Consider the following 20,290-nt stretch of genomic DNA (forward strand, 5'->3'; position numbering starts at 1 on the left):
CGACCATATATATGAACCCGGGGATCATTAACGCGCGCCCGATGCCCGGTATACAGGAGCGTTTCTTTTGCATTTCGCACCCCTGGAAATGCGGCCGCCGCGGCCGGGCGATTTGATCCTGCGACCTCGTGTTCAGCAGCGCAGTGCCAAAGCCACTAGGCAACCACGGCGGGTCGTACGTAAGCTTGATGACGATTGTTCTTAGGGGACGCGACAAGCCACAAAGGTTGTAAAATAATATGAGAGCGTAGGCCAGACAAAGACAATTTCCTACGTAGATTGTCCTGTATGAAGAGGAAGAAGGAAAGAAAGAAAGAACGCGAGAACGGAAGGCTGAGGTTCTCGGATCAGTCCGTCGTGACGTCACGGATTACCACAGCGGCTACTCGACTCTAGTGAAGTGTTCATCGGTAAAGCAGCACTTTGCATTCCAAAGGAACAAAGGAAAAATACCTACAGGGAGGTTGCGCGACAGTGTAACGATTTCAATACAGATATTGACCCTTTTTGCGGAGCAGTTTGCTCTAGAGAAACGAGATGGCGCTGCCGGCGGCCCGCCACACATTGCCTCAGACGAAAGCGCACGAAAACGGAATCATTACCGCTTCAGCCCAGATACACTGTGAGATCAGCTGTTGGAAATTCAGCTGGGTGTTCGCTAACGCACTGTGCTCGCTTGATTCGTGCTGAAAAACGTGGAACGGTAGAGTGATCACGTGTGAAGTATAGTCGGCTGCAAAAGAATAGAGACTCGCATATCAAGGAACGCAGTGAATCTGTGTGACCAAGTCTATGTAGCGCTGCTACATAATGAATGCGTGCGTTGCAGGCCCTTGGCGATTTACGCGGCTTTCCTCGAGGATAAAATAATTAAATAGAACAATTCACTCAACCTCCAGCATTGTATCGCTAACCCCCGCAGAAAGGACTTCAAACGCGGAACGTCGGAAAGAGCGAGTACCGCTGGTTACACAGTGACAAAGAGAGTATAAGTAGCGCCACTTCCTGGCATATTAGTATTTTTTTCGCACGTTAGCTAGCTGCACACATTCACCCCAACTCACACGTAAGTTTGCCGCCCCTGTAGCGCCGACGTATCAAGAAGAAGTGAATGGAAGCTCACTTGAATCAATGCGCCGAAGCATAGGTGACGGCGACAGCAACTGCTACGCACGAATTTTCGAAGCTGAAGGTTTCGTGAGGGTCCACGGAGTAATCAAGCGATCCCGTAGCGTTAATACGTCTTTGCTGTAAACTATTACAAAGTACAGAGCATTTACGTCCCGAGTGTAGTGCGCGGCAAGCAACGAATCTATCTCCAGTGCGCACACCCGCGAGCGATATTAGGCAGAAAACAAGCAATCAGACAGGAACAGCGCCGAATAATTTTGGCTGAGTCAGAAACACGAGAAGCCGCTGTTTCAAATTGTATGCGAAATAAAGAACGAATAGCAAAGCACACAGATGCCGATTTCATTAAAAGGCGGAAAGTGTGTACAGCTTGGAATACATATTGGCGGCGAGGAGTTACGGAGTCGCCATCTATCGGAAGCGCCTCGCTGGCGTAGTATGAGGGATCACGTGGCGCGCTCCTCATAGGTTTTGCTGTCAGCGCTCACTGAAAACACCACGTGCGAGCTCTCCCGGACATTTCTGTAAATACTTTCGAAACGAGAGAAGTTTTTTTACTGTCTAAATAATAATCTTGGGCAAACTGAAACCACAGACTCGTTTACAGACGCTATCTCTTAACCGAATACGTACTAGTGAACGCCACTGCGCGCGGTCGCCGCGATGGAGACTTCCGAACCAGCTTTCTTGCGTGAAAGGTGGGTAAACGCTGAAAGCAAACTATGTGAAATATGTTCTTATGTTTGAATAACTAAATGTAGCGTAATAGAATGAAGCCTCAATGCAGCAGTCGCACAGATTCGCAGCGACCGACTGTGCGTCTGCATGCTTGTCCGCGCGCTGTTTCGCTTTCGCCGCGTGCGCGCTTTCGCACCGTGCCATGAGCTTTCGGCCGCAGAATACGAGCATTTGACAGTATACAAGCAACCATTGTTGCGTGGGCGCTATCAGAGCTGCTCAAAAATAATTTCATTGTATAGGCTTCAACGTGATGTGCCGTCATGACGATTCCATCTTTTTTTTAAATCTAAATTCTTGGACGTTTCAATATTATTTCTCGAGTTGCGTCGCACTATATGTTGGTGTTTTCAGCGTGCGATTTCCCGCTGCTTCCTTTTTGTAATCCAGTGCACAGAATTCAAAACACAAACATGACCATATGCCATGCTTTTTTAAATGTGCTACTTACCGCTCCCTTTCCACTCCAGTGAACTTGCTAGTATCTATAGCATCGACAAGTTCATAGACCAAACCATCATGACATTAGTCGGACAGCGGATTTGGGCGAGCGTCTCAGTGCGCGTTTTCTGAACATCGCAGACCCGGCGCCGTAGCAGAAATCTTCCTCGCGTCTGTGCTTGCTGCATACCCGAGTTGTGGCCGATTAATATTTGCCGGTTTTATGTTTCGCTAGCCAAGCTTCACGCAGCTTCTTGTCCTGCGGCTACGTGTGAATAAAGCTGACACCGGGCTCCATTGCGTACGTCCAGCACTGCGGCACCGAGCAGTATGCCTACCATGTTGCGCGCCTTCAAAGGCAGGAGACAGGCAGGTCTCCCGCCTTCAAAGGCAGGAGACACTCGAAGCGGGAAAATCTCGCCACTAAATGAGGACCGCAGCGTACAAGGGAATTTAAACTCGTTTTCAGCTCACTTCGGCACTCCCGAAGCAGCCGACGCGTCCGCTATGCCCACGTGATCCCTCCTAGCACGTCACGCCGACGGTGGCGCCAGCTTTTCCAGTGGTAGAGCTCGAGGCCAATACAGCCCCGTTTCTTTACTTCAAGCGCTGTATATATACACTGCCCCTGCGGTTTGGAAGAGGTGTAATGATCACAGAACGCGCTTATTGCATGTCCTCTGAAGCTGCGACCAAAGTTTCGTGCCGTCCACCCAGTCACCGTCTACCGATATCGTGCACATCCATTGTAAACAGGGAGGCAACGGAGTAAACCGAGGCAGGCAATGGGCGCGTGACCACGTGATCAAACATGGCGGCACCCACGAGATTGTCGTGAAAGGCTTTATATGTCATCGCTTTTGCGCTTTTAGGATGAGGGCCTAGGCACAGATAATAAGGAAGCGCTGCTGTGACATTGACTACGCTGTGCTGCCCAGTGCGCTAGACGTACGTTACCTTACGAGGAAGACACCTGTAACAGTTTACGAGGCCTATAAGGACATCGGCTGGATTCCCTTTGACTGTACAGCCTCGCTTAATGTGGAAACTCGACAGTCGATTTCCTCTGTTTATAGGCGCAACAGTGTCCCTTCCTAATGGAAATCATACGGATTTTACTGCTTCATAAAAATTGGTCTGTTTCTGTGCCTCAAGGAAGTATTGGACGATCGGAGCCAAATGACGCCATAACTATGGTAATTAGGAATAACGAGAATTGTCGGGTTCGACAAATAAATTGGAAGAAGAATGAGAGCGAGTGTCCGAAGGAACGAACGAAGGAACTCGTTCGAACGAAAAATGAATTCGAAATGCTATCGCTGCGGTATCTGCATCACAAAGGGCTGCATCTGTCTATTTGGCGTCCCCTTCAGAATTTATTATACATATTCCTTACGGTAAATCTACGAGTGATAAAGAACACGAAGGGGGAGGACTAGAGTAAGAATAAGAACCTAAGCACAACAGCCATACAGAGAGGAAAGCCAACCAACCAACAACAGCCGCACCGCAAGCTGCGAGTCCAAACAGAGGCACCACTGCGACAGACAGCACTGAGAGAAGGACCTGCTCCGATGAAACCACGTGGATACCGCGCGGTGCCCAGCAAAGCGCGCCAAGCCGCACGTCGTGTGAAAGCGGGCTCAAGAGAGAGAGAGAAAGAGAGAGAGAGAGCTTCATCAGCAGAACTCGCAGCCCTCCTCCTCCTCCTCCTACTCACCCCCGTCTAACTTTGTTTCCATCTCTCCACGCAACGGGACGCGGTCTGTTTTCTCGCTTCCCGAAGCAGACACGGCTCACGAGGAAGCAGACGACCGCGGCGGCAGGCCCTTCTTTGACGGCGTCAACCGGCTTCGCTCCGCTCCCTCGCCAACGTCAGTGTGTGTATAGCACCGGAGACCCCCCCGTCCGCGCGCTCAAAGACCCCCCCACCACGTCCTTGGCTTTCGGCCAGGCACAACCTCTTGCGCGCCGGCTTGAGGAGGAGGAGGAGGAGGAGGAGGTTTGCGGCGGAAGACGTAAGCGGCAACGCCAGAAACCCCCCCTCCGGGTTCCCGCCCAAGTCGCCCGTGAAAACGAGAAATGGCCTCCGGTTCGGAAGGAACACTCCCCCCCCCCCCCCCACCTCAGCACGCACACACACACACACTTTCGCCAAGCTCCCGACGCTGCAAGGCCCGTTACGTCCGAGGTCCGCAATGTCTTGCGCTTCCTCGGCAAGTCCTCCCCCATCTTTCTTTCGTCGCTCGTGTGGCTCGCACGTCAGCGATGGCGTCTGCGCCGTGGTTACTTTCACACCCCGGGGCACCCTGCTTTCGTGAGGGCCTCGATACTTTCGCTCGCTGGCCTCTCCTCGCTGGGACCGCTGCGGCCGGAAGCGTTCCTCCAAAGGAACGCCTTTTTTTACGCGCACTGGGCGCGCGACAGTGCAGGAGAGCAGGGGACGGCGGTGCACCCTGAGGAAGGTGCGGACGAACTAAGGTCGAACGTTGCAGCAGCGTTGCGGGTCTCTTGTCCTTCCCCTTCTGTCTGTGAGTGTGTGCTGGTGTACCTGACATTTGCTTCCTGAGCGTGCGTGCGCGAGCGTGGTTGTGTGTATGTGCAGAACCTGCTAAAACCGTTTCACGCCGCCTGCATCGCTCTCAAGCCAGCTCCGCTCCCCTCCTCCCCTCCTTCTCTCCGCCCTCGACTTCGCTTCCACTTCTGTTGACGTACTCAAACTGGCTCTCCTGCAGATGGAGATGTCCGTCTGGTTGCCGTCTGCTAGAGCAGTGGATGACGAGAGTGCCCCTCCGTGCTTGACTTGGCAAGCTGTTCGGCCCACCCGCGGGCGCGGCTGTATTTTGTACGGGTTTCGGGGATGGGATGTACTAAGTAATTGTTAAGGTAACCTAGGCGTAGTTAGGGTGCCCCTCTCACTCACTCCTCTCTCTCTCTCTCTCTCACACACACACACAACACACACACGCACACACGCACACACACACACCTTGCGCACCTTTCGAGTTACACTTCGCCTCCCATAGGAACATCCCATAAATCCCGAGGTTGGGAAACCGATCGGAAGAGCACGTTGCCGAGGTTACTCGCCGTGACGTCAACTTTCAATTCACAAGCGCGTCACACAGCGACCAGACGTGAGAGCTGAGATATACACGCGCACGCGTGTTCACACCGCGGCTTTAGTATATATGCTTCGAGCTCCGGGTGGTGGGGTGAGCCGGTCTATTTGTAGACCAGAGCCCCGTCTCCAACCCCTGCAGTTCACTCTCTTAAGCGCGCGCTCGTGCGCGCGCGCGGGTTACGTATACGCGAAGATTTGTGTTCGCGGAGATTTATACTTGCGTGACGCGCGAGGTCGAACTGTTGCGCACTTCCGAGGGGGACAAAGGAAAACTTAAACAAATAAAAGATGGCGGGAGGCGGTTTTCCCGATTTGTTATCCTCGTCGCTAGCTCTCACTCTTGCGTCACGTGCGCCGAAAATTCTTTTTTTCTTCTTCGAGATTCCGAAGTTAACGCAAGAACCGTTCTAGTTAGACGAGGCGCGCTTTGTAGGTCGGCTGCAGACTGCATGTAAGGGCGAAGCTGATATTGCGACAACTCGTCACTTGTCGCGTTCATTTGTTTCCTGCAATCGCCGAGACCCGGGGGCCCGACGAGAGATTCCTCCGGTGTTTCGGTAATTGGAAAGCGTGCCGCCAGGTATATGTGAAACAGGGGCGTGTTTCAGCGAAGGCCGCGGAATGTGAAGCAAGTTTGGACCAAGATTGCAAGAGCGGGGCAAATGCGGTCCAATCCGTATACGAGTGATGAATCTACGACACTATTGCGAGACGGTGCCGACAGTGACGTCTCGCCCGTTATTTTCCCCGTTATTTTTTTTCGCGGTTTTACGACTGTGCGTACTTTGCTGCGTATACCCTGCACAAGAAGGAACGCGGGCGACAGATTCGTGAACACAGGAGTCCAACTGCAGCGCCAGATTAAAAGAAGGTACGGCTGGAATGAGACCGGAAGACATAACATGAAGGAGTTATTTTCAAGAGCTGAAGTCCTTTTTCTCTCAATTTCAAGGCAAAGCTGAGATTTTGGACTGAATCACGCAATTCACAGAATGACAGAACTGCAAGAGGGTCACGCGACTGGAAAGCTGCAAAGGTCAAATGCTACACGTATACCTTGAGTAAAAAGTGCTAACAACATATTATAACACACACTGCATCCATTAAAAAAATAAGAATAGAAGAGTGGACACACGACTTGAAGGAGACAGAATGGGCGCCGTCGCCTTCATGTCGTGCGTCCATTTCTTAGCGATCTAAACGTGTCAGAATGCTCAAACCGAGCGTTTTCGAACAAGAAATATCGGTGGAGCCAACGTTCCCACCAGGAGACTTGTTTACCTGAGGCTCCAGCGACACCTCTTTTTCGACCTCTTCTGACCACTTCAAGCTTCCATCTTCCAGTCACCGTCCGTCCCGTTCCATACACTTTTCCTGACTGCAGCTCACCGGCAACGGCTAATTACCATGCCACACTGGCGTACCAACGAACAAACTCAATACCGCGAAACTCGTGTGTATACAGCCGAAAGCACAATAACAGTTGGAAGCTTTGCTGTCCATTGTCGACTTTCAGCACCAGTTTAATTTGGTCAAGAGACCGCTTCGGGCGGCTGCTGCTCGTAGGGTCCTGGACTGATGGATCCACCCACGACTGAGCTGCCTGGCTGAGGGAGCACGATTTTTTGTAAACCGTAAAAGTTTTAACGCGATAGCGCTAAGGGCCCCGTGTCTGCAGAAGATCCGGCGTCGGCGTCGGTGTTCCCATGAGCGAAAATTCCTGTGTATATTTAGGTATATGTACGTGCCACGCCTTGCTACAGGACATGCGGTATATGCGGGCTATACTGCCACACCATTCTATCGCTAATGTTGCTAATATAAGACCTTGTCTTACATTCATGACAAAGAAAACATGGGGAACACGGGAGCTGGAAATTGAAGACGATGAGCAAAACGAGAACAAGGTGAAAGCAGGAGCCAACTTTTCGACAAGTGGACTTGTCTTCTTCAAGGTGAACATATGGTCATATGCCAAGTCATATGCTCAAAGATAAGTTCACTTGCCGAAACATTGGCTCCACCTTTCTTGTTCACGTCTTGTTCATCATTCCTGACAAACTTAATCCTCAGAATTTTGAGAATGACAGCTCGCAAACAAATGCCACGAAACAAAACACCGACCACGCTTGCTTTTTGTGTTAAATCTTCTCAGACAGAAATGTTAAAAGTGCGGAACAATAACAATAACAGAAACGTGAAAATTATGCAATTTTTTTTCGCGCGGCTGATCACTACCTCCGGGATCGGCCCACGCAAAACGCCGCGTTTCTACCAGAAAGCTCGCCTTCGTGCATAGCGTTCGCCGCCAGCGTTTCCCGGTAAACATTGCGGTTACATAAACTGCAGTTGCCGGGAACCGTGAGAAGCAGTCAGGGATGTTTGAATGCTGTTGTCTTCCACTCTTAAAGGCGAAGCTTAAGCGTCCTCCAATTTTTTATGCGAAGCATACTAGCCGCACAACCACGCTCTTCCTTGCTGCGCCGCGCGCGGCCGCGTATAGCTACCATATGACGTCATAACAGCTGCAAAAGCGGAGGCTCAACTCGTGCGCTCGCTTGCGGCCGCGTAGCTACATAGCCGGGTCTCAGCTCGTGCGCTCGCCTGCATGAGTTGTTTCTTCGTCTAGCCGAACCAAATATAGCCAAGCAACAGCAGTTCACCAGGCTAAACAGTGATTCAACAACTAAAATAAAGGCTAGTATCCTTCGCATCCTGGGCTTAACCTTAGCTAAGCCACAGCCATTTTTTTTCTTTGCTGTCTCCTTCTCGGCCTCGTTTGAATTAGGGAGCCTACATACAAGCTCTGTTTAATGTGGGGACAGCCTTACTAAGAGTACTTTCCACCGCCAGATAATTAGTCGGTTAAACTTTCCGACAAATTATAAGATGTGGCAATCAAAATGGCGAAAGACCAGCCGACAGACCACGTTTCACGCAACCTTTGCTGACGTGAAACTAATTAACTTTTTTCAATAAACTGGCCTTAGCAGGCGGATACATATAGGATGTCTGAGCGCCGTACACGGCACGTCTACGTTTTAGTTAAACAGGCTAGTAAGAACAGTTTTTACTACAGCACACTTCGAAAAGTACCCTCTAATTACGTGAAAGTGGAAGGCAACGACAATGCTTAATGCAGTTCCAATTCTTGGTGTGAAATGATACTACTACGAGCGCGCCAACGCGCCTTATAACTTGCTGCTTTGCACGTGTCGCACGACCTGCAGTTTGATGCGTTAAAATAAAGGAAAAAGGCAGAAAGCATATTAAAGATGTGTGCACGTTTCATGTGCGCATTGGAATAAGACTAAATTAAAGAGTAATAGGTCGCGTGCCGACGTAGGCACATCAGAGCCTGAGAAAACAAGAAAGGAATGCGCTGCCACTTCTAGCGAGATTGGGAATCAAATTGGCTACGTACCACATCTGGCGGTAAATAGCGGTTATGGGGTTGGTGAGTGAAGACTCGGAGAACGTGTCGTGTAAATGCTTCGTATATTGTGTATGCTCTCGTCCTGGTGGAATTGTGAAGTGATTGTGATTCAGTGTTCGTATTGTCGCTTGCTGAAATAAAGATTTTTCTAAACAAACAGCGGTCAAAATTTTGGTGTTCCCACCACCCTAAAATGAGCTTGCATGTAAGTTCCCTAGTTTGAATGCCTTGAGCCTTAGAAGAGCACATTTATGACTAACATAAAATGATGCAGTGATGCGACAAAGCGATCCAAGAAAGAAAAGCAGAGGGAGATGCAGTTTGCCACCCTGTATGTATCCCGGCAAAAGTGGATAGACGGACGGAAAGAAAGGCGGGAGTGAGAGAAAGAACACTAGCTTCGCGCACCTTGGCAGGTGCTCATCACGTCTACAAAACGGATGCCGAGACCTGTGGAAATCAATCAATCAATCAATCAATCAATCAATCAATCAATCAATCAATCAATCAATCAATCAATCAATCAATCAATCAATCAATCAATCTTTTCTTATTTCACAAAACATATTACAGGTCCAGATATACAGATGGAGGTCCCACAGAGATTGAATTTGGACCTCCACGAGAAAGTGACCGCAATGCTCGCGATACGTTGTCCGCCAACGAGGTACATGACTATGCACAGTTTGGTTTACATGAACTCGATGCGAGAGGGACGAATCCGAAGTCGGTCTGGCCCAAGCCGACCCGACTGAGTTCGCATGTTTCGCCGAGCGGGTCGAGGAAGTCAAGCCATTTCTCGCGGTCTGGCTGATTCAACTCGCATCGTCCCTGCCCCAGGGACCGATTCGTTGTAGCACTTGCACGAACTCGACGACAGGATTTCGACCTGTCTCGACCCAGTTTTGTCGGTTTCACGAAAATGCGAATATTTACGCATGCGTGTCACCTGTTGCAATGAAGAACGAGCAAATCCTGAACCTAGCGGATGCCCCCAAAGGGACGGAAAGACAAACGGCTCGAACATGAACTCACGAGAGAAATGTGTCGAATTGAAACTGTATGCGCAAGAGTTTCAATACAGAACGCTGTTTTTATTGTTTTTTTTAGATCCTTTCCGCGGAGTAGTTTCCTCTAGGGGAACGAGATGGCGCTTCCGGTGACGGACCGCACGCTGCCTCAGGCGAAAGCACCAAAGCGAAACCATTACCGTTTCTGCCCTGCTAGTGCATGCGCGATCAGCGGTTGGAAATGTAACTGGGTCATCGCTAACGCGTTGCGCTCCATTGGTGTTGCAAAATGTGGAACGGTAAAGAGAATACGTGTGCAGTCGTTGGCTGCAAAAAATAGCGACTGGCATTTAAGGAACGGAATACATCTATGCGACCAAGCTCACGGAACGCTGCTGCACAAGGAGTGCCTGTGTTGTCGGCTCATCGCGATGCACCTTTTTACCTGAAGGATAAAAAAAAAGTCACTCATCTGCCAGTCGGTATCGCTAACTTATACAGAGAGGACTTCGGTCCTTGAAAAGATCCTTGAAAACCTTGAATCCTTGAAAGATCCTTGAAAACACTGCGATCCTTGAACGTCGGCAAGAGCAACTACGGATCGTTGCATGATGGCAATGGAGTAGCGTTGCTTCCTGGCATATAGTAAGTTAATTTCTCGCTCGTTGTCCCCTACGTACAGTCGCGGACAGAATAAAATGGATTAGAACTTGAGACTGACTCCAACCAAATAACTGAATTTTATTAGCCCGACGTTTCGGAGCCCATTCGGCTCCTTCTTCAGGGGGTTGTTCTTCGGGGGGTGGCGGTGTGCAGCTTTTAAAGCATCTTTTTTGAAGAAAGGAGGGGGGGAACACGCCCCCCCCCCCCGAAGAACAACCCCTTGAAGAAGGAGCCGAATGGGCTCCGAAACGTCGGGCTAATAAAATTCAGTTATTTGGTTGGAGTCAGTCTCAAGTTCTAATCAATATTTCCCAACCAGACAGGCAATTCTGTCGAAATGTTTAGCTTCAAGAATAAAATGGACCACGGGATCTCCGAAAACGTTTAATCCCCGAGCAGCCTGTAGCAGTAACCAGTAAAACTGCCCACGACAACGTTGTTAGCATATTCTAGTCGAGGTCCAAAATGCAAATACCAGATTGCATCGTGAGGTTGCGGAGATATTCAGCTTTTTCTTAGATTTCATGGTCCATAATATTCTGTCCGCGACTGTACATCCACCCCAACTCCCTCTCAAACTTCGCTCAAACTCACGCCAACTCTATCGCTCACGCATCAAGAATAAGAGGATAGGTGCGCACTCTTGAGTCAATGCGCCCAAGCATGGGTGACGGACTATACACCGACAGCCCACAAACGTTCGAATCTGAACGTTTCGTGGTGGTTCACAGAGTGAGCGAATGACTAGTGCTAATACGTCTTGGCTACAAGGTATTGCAAAGTACAGAACCACCTACGTTACAATACATGTGGGCGGTAAGACCAAATCTACCGCAACTGATCGAGCACACCAGCGAGCGATTAGGCAGAAAATTAGATGACCTCATAGGAACCGCACCGAGCAACGTTACTGAGTCAGAAACATGACAAGCCGCTGCTGCAAAGTGATTGGCAAATAAAGAAAGAAGACCAAAAGACACTGTTCTTGATTTAATTAAGAATCGGAAAGTTGGAATACATTTCTGTAGTCCCCTTTTTGTACAAGCATCATATATGCTATTTGAATCGTTTAGAGAATTAAGGTGTGACGGCCGCCAAAAGCGCTTACATGTCTTCTGAAGCTGTGGTCAAAGCTTCGTGCCCTCCACGCAGTCACCGTCTACGATATCCGCCGAAACAGAGGTTTGCAGAGCAGCACCGGCGTCACGCAAAGCTATTGCAAACACGGAGGCAACTGAGGCAAGCAATGGACGCATCACCACGTGATCAAACATGGCGGCGCGCACACGTGATCGCCGGGAAAAGGGTCTACACTAGTGTTGGTAACGTTTCGCAATATATACAATGAGGACGTTATGGCAGAATCGAAGTTGATTCAGTGTTACGTTGTACATAGTATGGTGCTTTATCTCAGCTATGCGTTGTTTAATTACGTGGCCTCTAAGCGTCGTATTACCATGGCGTGATAAATTGCGTATTCTGGATGGACGCCAAACGGAGCATCTGCCTGAGTCAAAGCTAGCAGCCTCTTGCTCTCAATTCGGCTCGTACATCGAAACAATCAGCAAGCGCTTGCAATTTCCAGATTAGGAGGTCGTGGCTGAGTCACGTTGAGCTAGCTTTATGCTGGGCCTACCATCGGGTACTGTCCAAGGTGACGCTAATTTCGGAGATATAGAGTTACTAATGTTGTCACTGCAATCCAACGCTTTGTATCATTTGCCCACAGGCTTCACGTTTTTTTTGTTTACAATGAAGACGCTTATAGCCTTTGTCAAACACCCTTCCTCTCGCCCAATTCGCGCGTGCGCCTCGGGTTATAGCCTCCGGCGCTTTGTGTGCAGGTTCCCTGGTCGCGTCCTCCCTGTTTATTCCAACCGATAACCCCTCCCCCCCCCCTCTTTACAGCTGGGTTTTAATATAGGCGCTAATTAACGCCGCACCAGACCTTGGAGACGTGCCAGTTTCTTTGTTATATATTCTGGCGCACTGCCAGCCTTGATAGTCATATTATTTGCAGGGAACGTTTGCGTTGTAAAATCGTTCCCGCTGTTTACAAACTGGCATCGCGGAGGACTTCCGGCTTGTCACCCCTGAATCAACCTGCTAAATTAGGCGCGATGGGAGAGGGGCCGAAAGACCGCGATCGCTTGCCACCCCCACGCTTGTAAAAAATTAGCAATGACATTCAATTGCATTTCAACAGAAAGTCAACAGAGACGCAACAAATGTAACAGGTTTTGGAAGGGTTTGAGTAAACCGCAGCTTTATGGACAACATTTATGGCAGGGCACAATACAATTGTTTCGTATACCTTCTCGAAGCAGAACGTATGTGTCTGTCTCATATTGACATTAGGGTGGATAGCTGGGCGTCTTGGTTGAGCAAGACGGCGACGGACGAAGAAAGAAACACATGGAACAGGTGCCCCTGTGTGTGCGTTCTTCGTACCGAGTGCGGCCACGGAGTGTTCGCCACTCGGGCACACATTCTCTGGGGATGCGAGGGTAACCCTCCCCCACAACCATTACTGCCAGCTCCCTCCGTGGAGGGTTGGAACCAGCTGCTGACGAGAGCAGACAAGAAAAACGCAACTCGCACTCGTCTCGTGGGCCCAAGACGTCGCCCTCACCTGGGAGCCACACTAGGCCTACCTGCCCTAACTTCCAACCCTGCAGTGGCAAACGAAGTTGTCTCTCCCTCTCTCTCTCTCCCTTCGTCCATCGTCGTCTTCGCGGCTTTTACATCAGATTATATTGAACAGCACACAAAAAGATATCCCTGTAACATGAGTGCAGGAATGAATGCTTTATTTTTCTCTGCGTAGTCGGAAACACACACGGGGAGAGAGAGAGAGAGAGAGCAACACAAACAGAAACAAGCCGGTATACAACGCAGCCACACGCGCAAGAGCACTGACTGAAACCAACTGTTTCTCCTTCAATGCGAGTTTGGTTTGGTATGCTAGTTAAGAAACAAAGCATGGCTCACAGCTTCATGAGTTAGACATTTCCGCCTACAATCTAGAGCAAGGAGACTGACAACGTGATCACACACAGCCATCTGCTTTCTCGATGATCCATGACAAGGAATGCCTCGCAAATATCGCGAGATCTCTTCTTGTCTTTGTAGCGGTACAGGACACGACGCGGCGCGGTCGTCGGGGAGAACTGAAGAACGAAGAACCTAAAACAACACTTCCGTCGGGAAGTGTGCCCAATGGTGGGCTCTTCACGTGTTACTTGACATAGCAAGCTATCACAGGCTCAACGTAGCTCAGACAATGGATTTCATTGTAATACCATCGTAACCATCGGTCTTTGTATTACAAAGACCGATGGTTCTTGCTCGTCTTTCACCTGTCCCCTAATTTGTTTATTCTGACCACATCCTGACACTGCGTCGGCGCGTGACAACACTGCAATCCTTCGCCCTTTATCTCTCGCCACTTGCGCAGTTCGTCGGTTTCGCTACGCGCTGTTTGAAAGTCAAGCCAAGCAAACAAGCCATGCCGGAACGCCAGAAACGAAGATAAAAAAAAATAGAAGCGCACGTGTGCCAGCGGCGTCACGGAAGCGTGTCGCCGGAGCAGCATGACGTCACAACTTCTGGCAGCCCGCTCGTGCGGTACGTCATTAGCGCTTCCTTTGAGCGCGCGTGCTTTGTGGCCCGCGCCGATGCGAGACGGAGTCGAGAGATCGCCAGAACAATCGATCAAGGCAGTAAAAGAAGAGAAATGGACAGAATGACTGACTAACGTGTTTCCGCCGCTTCCTCGTCTGTATACCTCTCCCGTGAAGGTGGCGCCTCCCAGTGCAAGTTTACGGTTTTACATGTTGCCATTGTTGTTTGTATTATATAAAATCTAGTCATCACGCACAGGAGGTCCCATTTCGGTTTCTAACTACGGGATCCCCTTCTGTATGCACTTATTATGTAATTATCCCCTTTTTTATCGTGAATAAAACTGATTCTGATTCTCAAGTTACATTGAATTTGCTCCATGGGCTTTCTTTTGCGTATCTACATTTATTTCTATGAAAGTTAAAAAATTTAAAACGACAAATTTACTGTGAGCAGCTGAAAGGAAGGTCTCACGTGCAACACAAACAAAACAAATGTAATAGATGGCCAGATGGATGACAAGAAAGGCAACGAAATGACGAGGAAGCGACAACCACACGCCGTAAGACGATACCACGAATATGACAACGCAGGCATGATGGCGACACGACGACAGCAACGCCGACGACGCAGTGACTGATGACGTCACAATGGCGACACTTGCTACGCCAGCATCACAATACCCCGACTACGTCATGGTGAAAGATGACGTCACAACGATGACGACACGACGACTACAGCGCCGTGGAAAGCACGACGCCGAACGACGATGACCACGCCGAAAAGACGGTGCACGACGACGGCAATCACTTCAGCACGTGAACGATGACGTCACAATGATATTTACGGGATGACGAGGACCTCACTTACGATACAAGAACGATAACGACGATGACTCCGCCGACATGAAGGCGACGTCGGAAACGTCGGCAACAACAGCGATGGCAAATGATGACATCACAACGATGATGTCAGGCACGGCGATCGCTGACGATGACAACGTTGACGCGACGACGGCACGATCGTTGGCACGCCGAGGAACCATTGTATATAACGGTGCGTGAGAGGGGGACACAAAGTTTTGTTTTCAGGCGATTTCTTCTGAAATATGGTGATGACGACGATGTTGGTGATGGATATGATAGATGGTGCGAAATCTTGATTAAGTATACACCCTGATCAGTTGTCACTTATAGGGATCCTCCTAGACGATTACTTGCTGGATGATTGAAAGAAGGCGTTTTGCGTAATGAATACTCATTAATCAACAATGTAAGTTTGCAAACATGCACGGTTCAGATCGACGTCTCTGCCTTTCCTTGACTTTAAAGCTTCTTATCACCCTTGTATAAACACGGCCACACGTCCGCCCGCCCGCCCGCCCGCCCGCTTGCACGCACACGCGCGCACACACGCACAAAGAAAGAGGAACGAAGCAAAGAGTGAGTTTTTTTAAACGTATAACGAGTGGAAATTTCCATTGGAAGGCTTTCAGAGCACAGAGATTGATGCCTTGAATGAACTAAAGAGAGTTATTGATTTAAAGTCGTCTTCAGCGCGGTACTTTAACTGGCGAAGAAAAAAAAAGCGCCTTTTGATACTTGGTGAATACACGGCTAATTGGACGTGCTTCTTTCATAGAAAACTGGGACGATGAAGCAAGAAGATGCAGAGAGGGGCTTGCACGTGCGAATAATGTGTGGCGTAGAGAAGCGTGGCACTGCAAATATTTCCGAACGCATCTACTAAATGCTCACGCCGCGAGTTCAAACGAAGCGTGCCAAGGTCCATATTCCGAAATGCATTATTAAGTGCTTATAATGTAAGTTCGAACGATAGTGTGTGTCGATGTCAACATTCCCGAGCGCATCTACTAAGTGCTTGTTGCGTGTCGACATTTCCGAATGCAAGCTGAGTGGAGGCGTCCGAAATCATAGAACACTGCGCACGAATGCGCGGCGCGTATCATGACGTAATTACGACGTCAGCGCTGAGCCACACGACAGCTTTGCGACCGTGAGCCAACTCTCACAGAAATTTATCTAGGCAGCCTTTTGTAGAATAATTTTTTTTTCTTCGAGGTCCGAAGACAAGACAGATAAACGGCGGGTGGAGTCGTCACGTTTATCTTGACGTTTCGTCGTTCGGTGCCACAACCAGTTAGCTAGAGGTAGTAAAAAAAAAAAAAGAAATGCGCCTCGTCCGCGACGACTTTTGTCCGCAAGGTGTCGACAGACAACAGGACAACGCCAACAGGGAGGCAAACGGTCTATTAGGTTGATTGTGGCTTCCTCGAACCAGCGACGAAGCGGTAAAGCCATGGTTGTCAGCAGAATTACATAGCAGCTCAGCCAGGGCACCGAGAAGTCTTCAAAAAGTTATCCTCGAAAACAACTGAGGTGTATGAGCGCGTGCGACTACGCATGAGTGAACATTCATCGACGTCTTTTACGTCCTTGGCCTAATGCAAACAGCGCAGCCCTGATAACCAAGTGCTGCTATAGCCTTTCTCCAAGCCACTGGGCTGGACACACGGCTTTAGAAATGCTACGACCCTTTGAACTTGTATATACGCATCTCTTCCTCATACCAACATCATCATTCATCAGCCCTTTTCCTCACCGTCCCTTTTCCCCAGTGTAGAGTAGCAGGCCAGAGCAAGTTCAGGCCGACCTCTCTGCCTTTCTGTAAACCTCTCTCTCTCTCTCTCTCTCTACGGATGTGCGCACACTGACTCTCCCTCTTCCTTTTTGTCTCTGTTCTCCTTTGCCTTCTTCGCGTCTGTATGGCAGTCAACATGGAGCGACCATGGTTCAGCTTCCTGCTTTGCCTTCTCTCCACTTTCTTTATCTGTATTGTCTTCTTTCCCCTTCCCAGATTGTAGGGTAGCTAAACGCAACACCACCCAGAGCTTTGCTTTACTTTCCCGGCTTTTCCATCCTCTTAGTCACTCTCTTAACAAGTGATTGATTGATTGATTGATTGATTGATTGATTGAATGAATGAATGAATGAATGAATGAATGAATGAATGAATGAATGAATGAATGAATGAATGTTCGATCGAGTTTAATGTCCCAAAGCAACACTACTAGGAGAGACGCCGTATGGTGGAACTACTGCCGACTGATTTTGACCACCCAGGGTTCTTCAACGAGCACCCCAAAGCTCTGTAAACGAGCGCTGCATTTCTCGCCGCCATAGGGACGCAATCGAACCACGGGCAATCGAACCCGCGACATCTTGCTGAGCAGCAGAGCGTCGTAACCGTTATTTAGCAACTGCAGCGAGCCGCCTCGAAAAAGTAATTTAAGTCGACGCACCACGTAGGCTACAGAACCCGCAGTGTCTATAGGTCTACTTTCTCTACATTTACCTCACCCCTTGCCCGTGCAGCGCTGTTGAGGTGCCCTCTCAGGATAAGCAGTTACTGCGCTGCACTTTTCTCTTCACCCTCCTAATAAAAGTCAATCACACTATAGGTCTAGCGCTGGTTGTACATGCGCTACGGAAAGCTTGCATCGCGCTTTTGAAAAGAAGCTTTCACGGTGACTGATTAACGCGCATCTATTCTTGCCCACAGCGTGCGAGTTCCGATAAATCGTCCCTCGCCGTGGACGTCAGCGGACGTCGATCCGTCCGTTCTGCGGCGCCTGAGGAATTATAGCCCGAGAGGCACGGGGCCATCCCTCTTCTTTTACGGCTCCATTTTTCATCGCTTTCAAAGCGCGAGAAACTGACACGCGCGGATTGTTTCTACAACAGGCTCCTCGTGAAAGCGGATTTATAGCAGAGCCCCTTAAAGGAACTCACCGCATAACGCGCACACATACATACATGTACGCGCGGACCCAGCAGTTTTCGCCGACTGACCACGCACTTTCTTTTTTCTCTCTCTCTTTTCTTTTTCGTGTCTCGTTTCAGTGTGTCTCCATTTGCGTGCCAGTAAGTATGATTGGTCCCCGCGCTATTCTTGAAATCGCGCGAGTTCTTTCTTGAACGAGTGTGCCGCGTTTAGAACGGCTCGAAAAAAAAAAGATAGAAATAGAAAGGAGACGCGAGCAGACCCGCTGACCACTGAATACAAAGTGGCGCCTGTCAACAGCGGGTGTGGACAGACGAGCGGGAGCGGGGACAGTGTCCGTTTTTAGAAGCGCAGCAGCAGACGACAAAGAAAACGTTACCCATTTCATACGTAAGCAGTCAATGTTGCGCGAGGGTTAGGGAGACTTTCCTCCCTGCTCGCATCCGCGACCAAAAATATAGTGCGTCGAGAGCTTGAAGGAAAGATATAGGAATGCATCATGTAATTCGATATAACATTAACTTTCATACATTTACGTCGCAAAATGTGACGTAATCGTTAGATATGAACCTATATGTAGCACCGAACAAGCGGAGTGACTCGCTGCTGTGCAACCCTCTTGTGCAACCCGTCGAGCATACGGATTGCGCAAACGTACGCGAATAATAACGTGATTTGTCTTAGCCTTTGCATTCACGAGTTGCAGTCGTAATATATGAAGTATAGTTCTTTCCCAGAAAACGTCGCACATCGAGAAAGCAACTGCACTGCGAAGCGCGCGGAGTGGGACTTCTGTGACCGCACTGCTTTCGTAGCATTCGCAGCGTGGCCGGACAACTATGGAACGGAGCACGCAGTCAAACCTCGTTATAACGAAACGAGAGATAACAAAATAATGGATATAACGAAGTGAGTGAAATACTTTTTGAAATGCGAACAGAGATTCGTAATGCAGCGCAGTCGGCGACTTTATGAAGGTAATCAGTTTAATCCTAAGTGAACCGACATAAAACGCTCCAAGACTGCTCATTTTCGTGAAGAGGCAAAGACAACGACTTGGCCCCGCTAGCAAGCAGCCTTCTTGCCAGGAAGGATATATAAGTACGAAAGGCTGCTCACCCAGCCGACCATCTCCAAATCGACAGCGACTGTACATGTGATAACGAATATAACGATGTAATGGATATAACGAAGTATTTTTTGGCTACTGCCTCAAAGTTCGTCATTACGAGGTTTTACTGTAGTTATTTCGCGATGTTGCGCGAAAGAAGGAGACTGCAGGCACGAGTCCAGGTGTGACGGCATGCTGTGCGCAGTATTTTTGACGAGCATCGGGAACCTTGCCTGCTTCAACCGACATTTTCGAGTCTGCTCCGAGTACACCACCATGAGCACAAGGAGACTATAGACTCATCCACATGAATATAATTCCATGGGTGAAATGATCCACTCGCAGGTAGGACCGCGTCAGCGACAGTGGGACCAATCGGGACATCTTGCTTGTTAGATCACGCGTTACTCTGAGTGCTTGTCGCACATAAAGCGTCCAGCGACTGAACATTTCCGCCACTGGTTGCACGCTCATTCAACGACGCATAACATTCCTTGATGTGGCACAACAGGAGGCAGTGCTCTGGGCCGATTGCGAAGGCGGTACGTGCGCCTGGTTTTTTTGTTTGTTACGCACATCCACACCGCGACGATATCGACAGATTTCGCTAACTGAATTTCACCACCAGTTTTTTTTTCTTTTGTTTTAGTTATATGGTGTTTACGAGGTGTTGTCGCCTTTAATTCGCGCCGGCTGCTACTTTTCACATAGGTATTTAAAAAGAAAACGAATAAATCGTAACACAATAGTGAAATCATGGCGATACTAATTGCGGTAACATAGTTACACTAATGTCACACTCTAACTGAAAGACAACTCCAAATCATAAAAACACAAAGTCCAGTCACGTAAGTGGACTAACGCCACACCAAAGCAACAGTCAACTCAGTAACACAGCAACACAGAGACCAGTTGCATATGTTCACTTTAGTAAACACAAAGTTCGGTCACTTAGCCAGACTAAAATAAGGGCACGTTAGTTAATGGTTAGTAGAAATGCCATTAACTGGTTCGTAGGAAGACTACATACTAAGCGATTCGCAGAAAAGCTATCAAAGCAAATTATTAAGCCACTCTGAAGCTTGCCTACATTTTTACTGTAGACTTTCGAGGTTCACTTGCTTCATTTAACGCTAACAATGAACAGTCGGAAATGTGATGCAAGTGCTCATTTAATGGGACGCTAGCGACAAGCAATAGGCGTTAAG

At 49.0% G+C, this 20,290-nt stretch overlaps 1 long non-coding RNA gene across 1 annotated transcript in view; it reads right to left on the minus strand.

The window, feature by feature from the left end:
- LOC135914558 (uncharacterized) overlaps nucleotides 1-1,229 on the minus strand; it is a 110,544-nt gene extending 109,315 nt beyond the window's left edge. Inside the window, exon 1 of the long non-coding RNA XR_010568339.1 lies at nucleotides 1,124-1,229. This is a non-coding gene — a long non-coding RNA (uncharacterized lncRNA). The remainder of the gene's footprint in view (nucleotides 1-1,123) is intronic.
- Between the last annotated feature and the right edge of the window lie 19,061 nt (nucleotides 1,230-20,290).

The sequence above is a fragment of the Dermacentor albipictus genome, chromosome 6 (genome assembly GCF_038994185.2).
Source record: "Dermacentor albipictus isolate Rhodes 1998 colony chromosome 6, USDA_Dalb.pri_finalv2, whole genome shotgun sequence".
Classification (NCBI taxonomy): Eukaryota; Metazoa; Arthropoda; class Arachnida; order Ixodida; family Ixodidae; genus Dermacentor; species Dermacentor albipictus.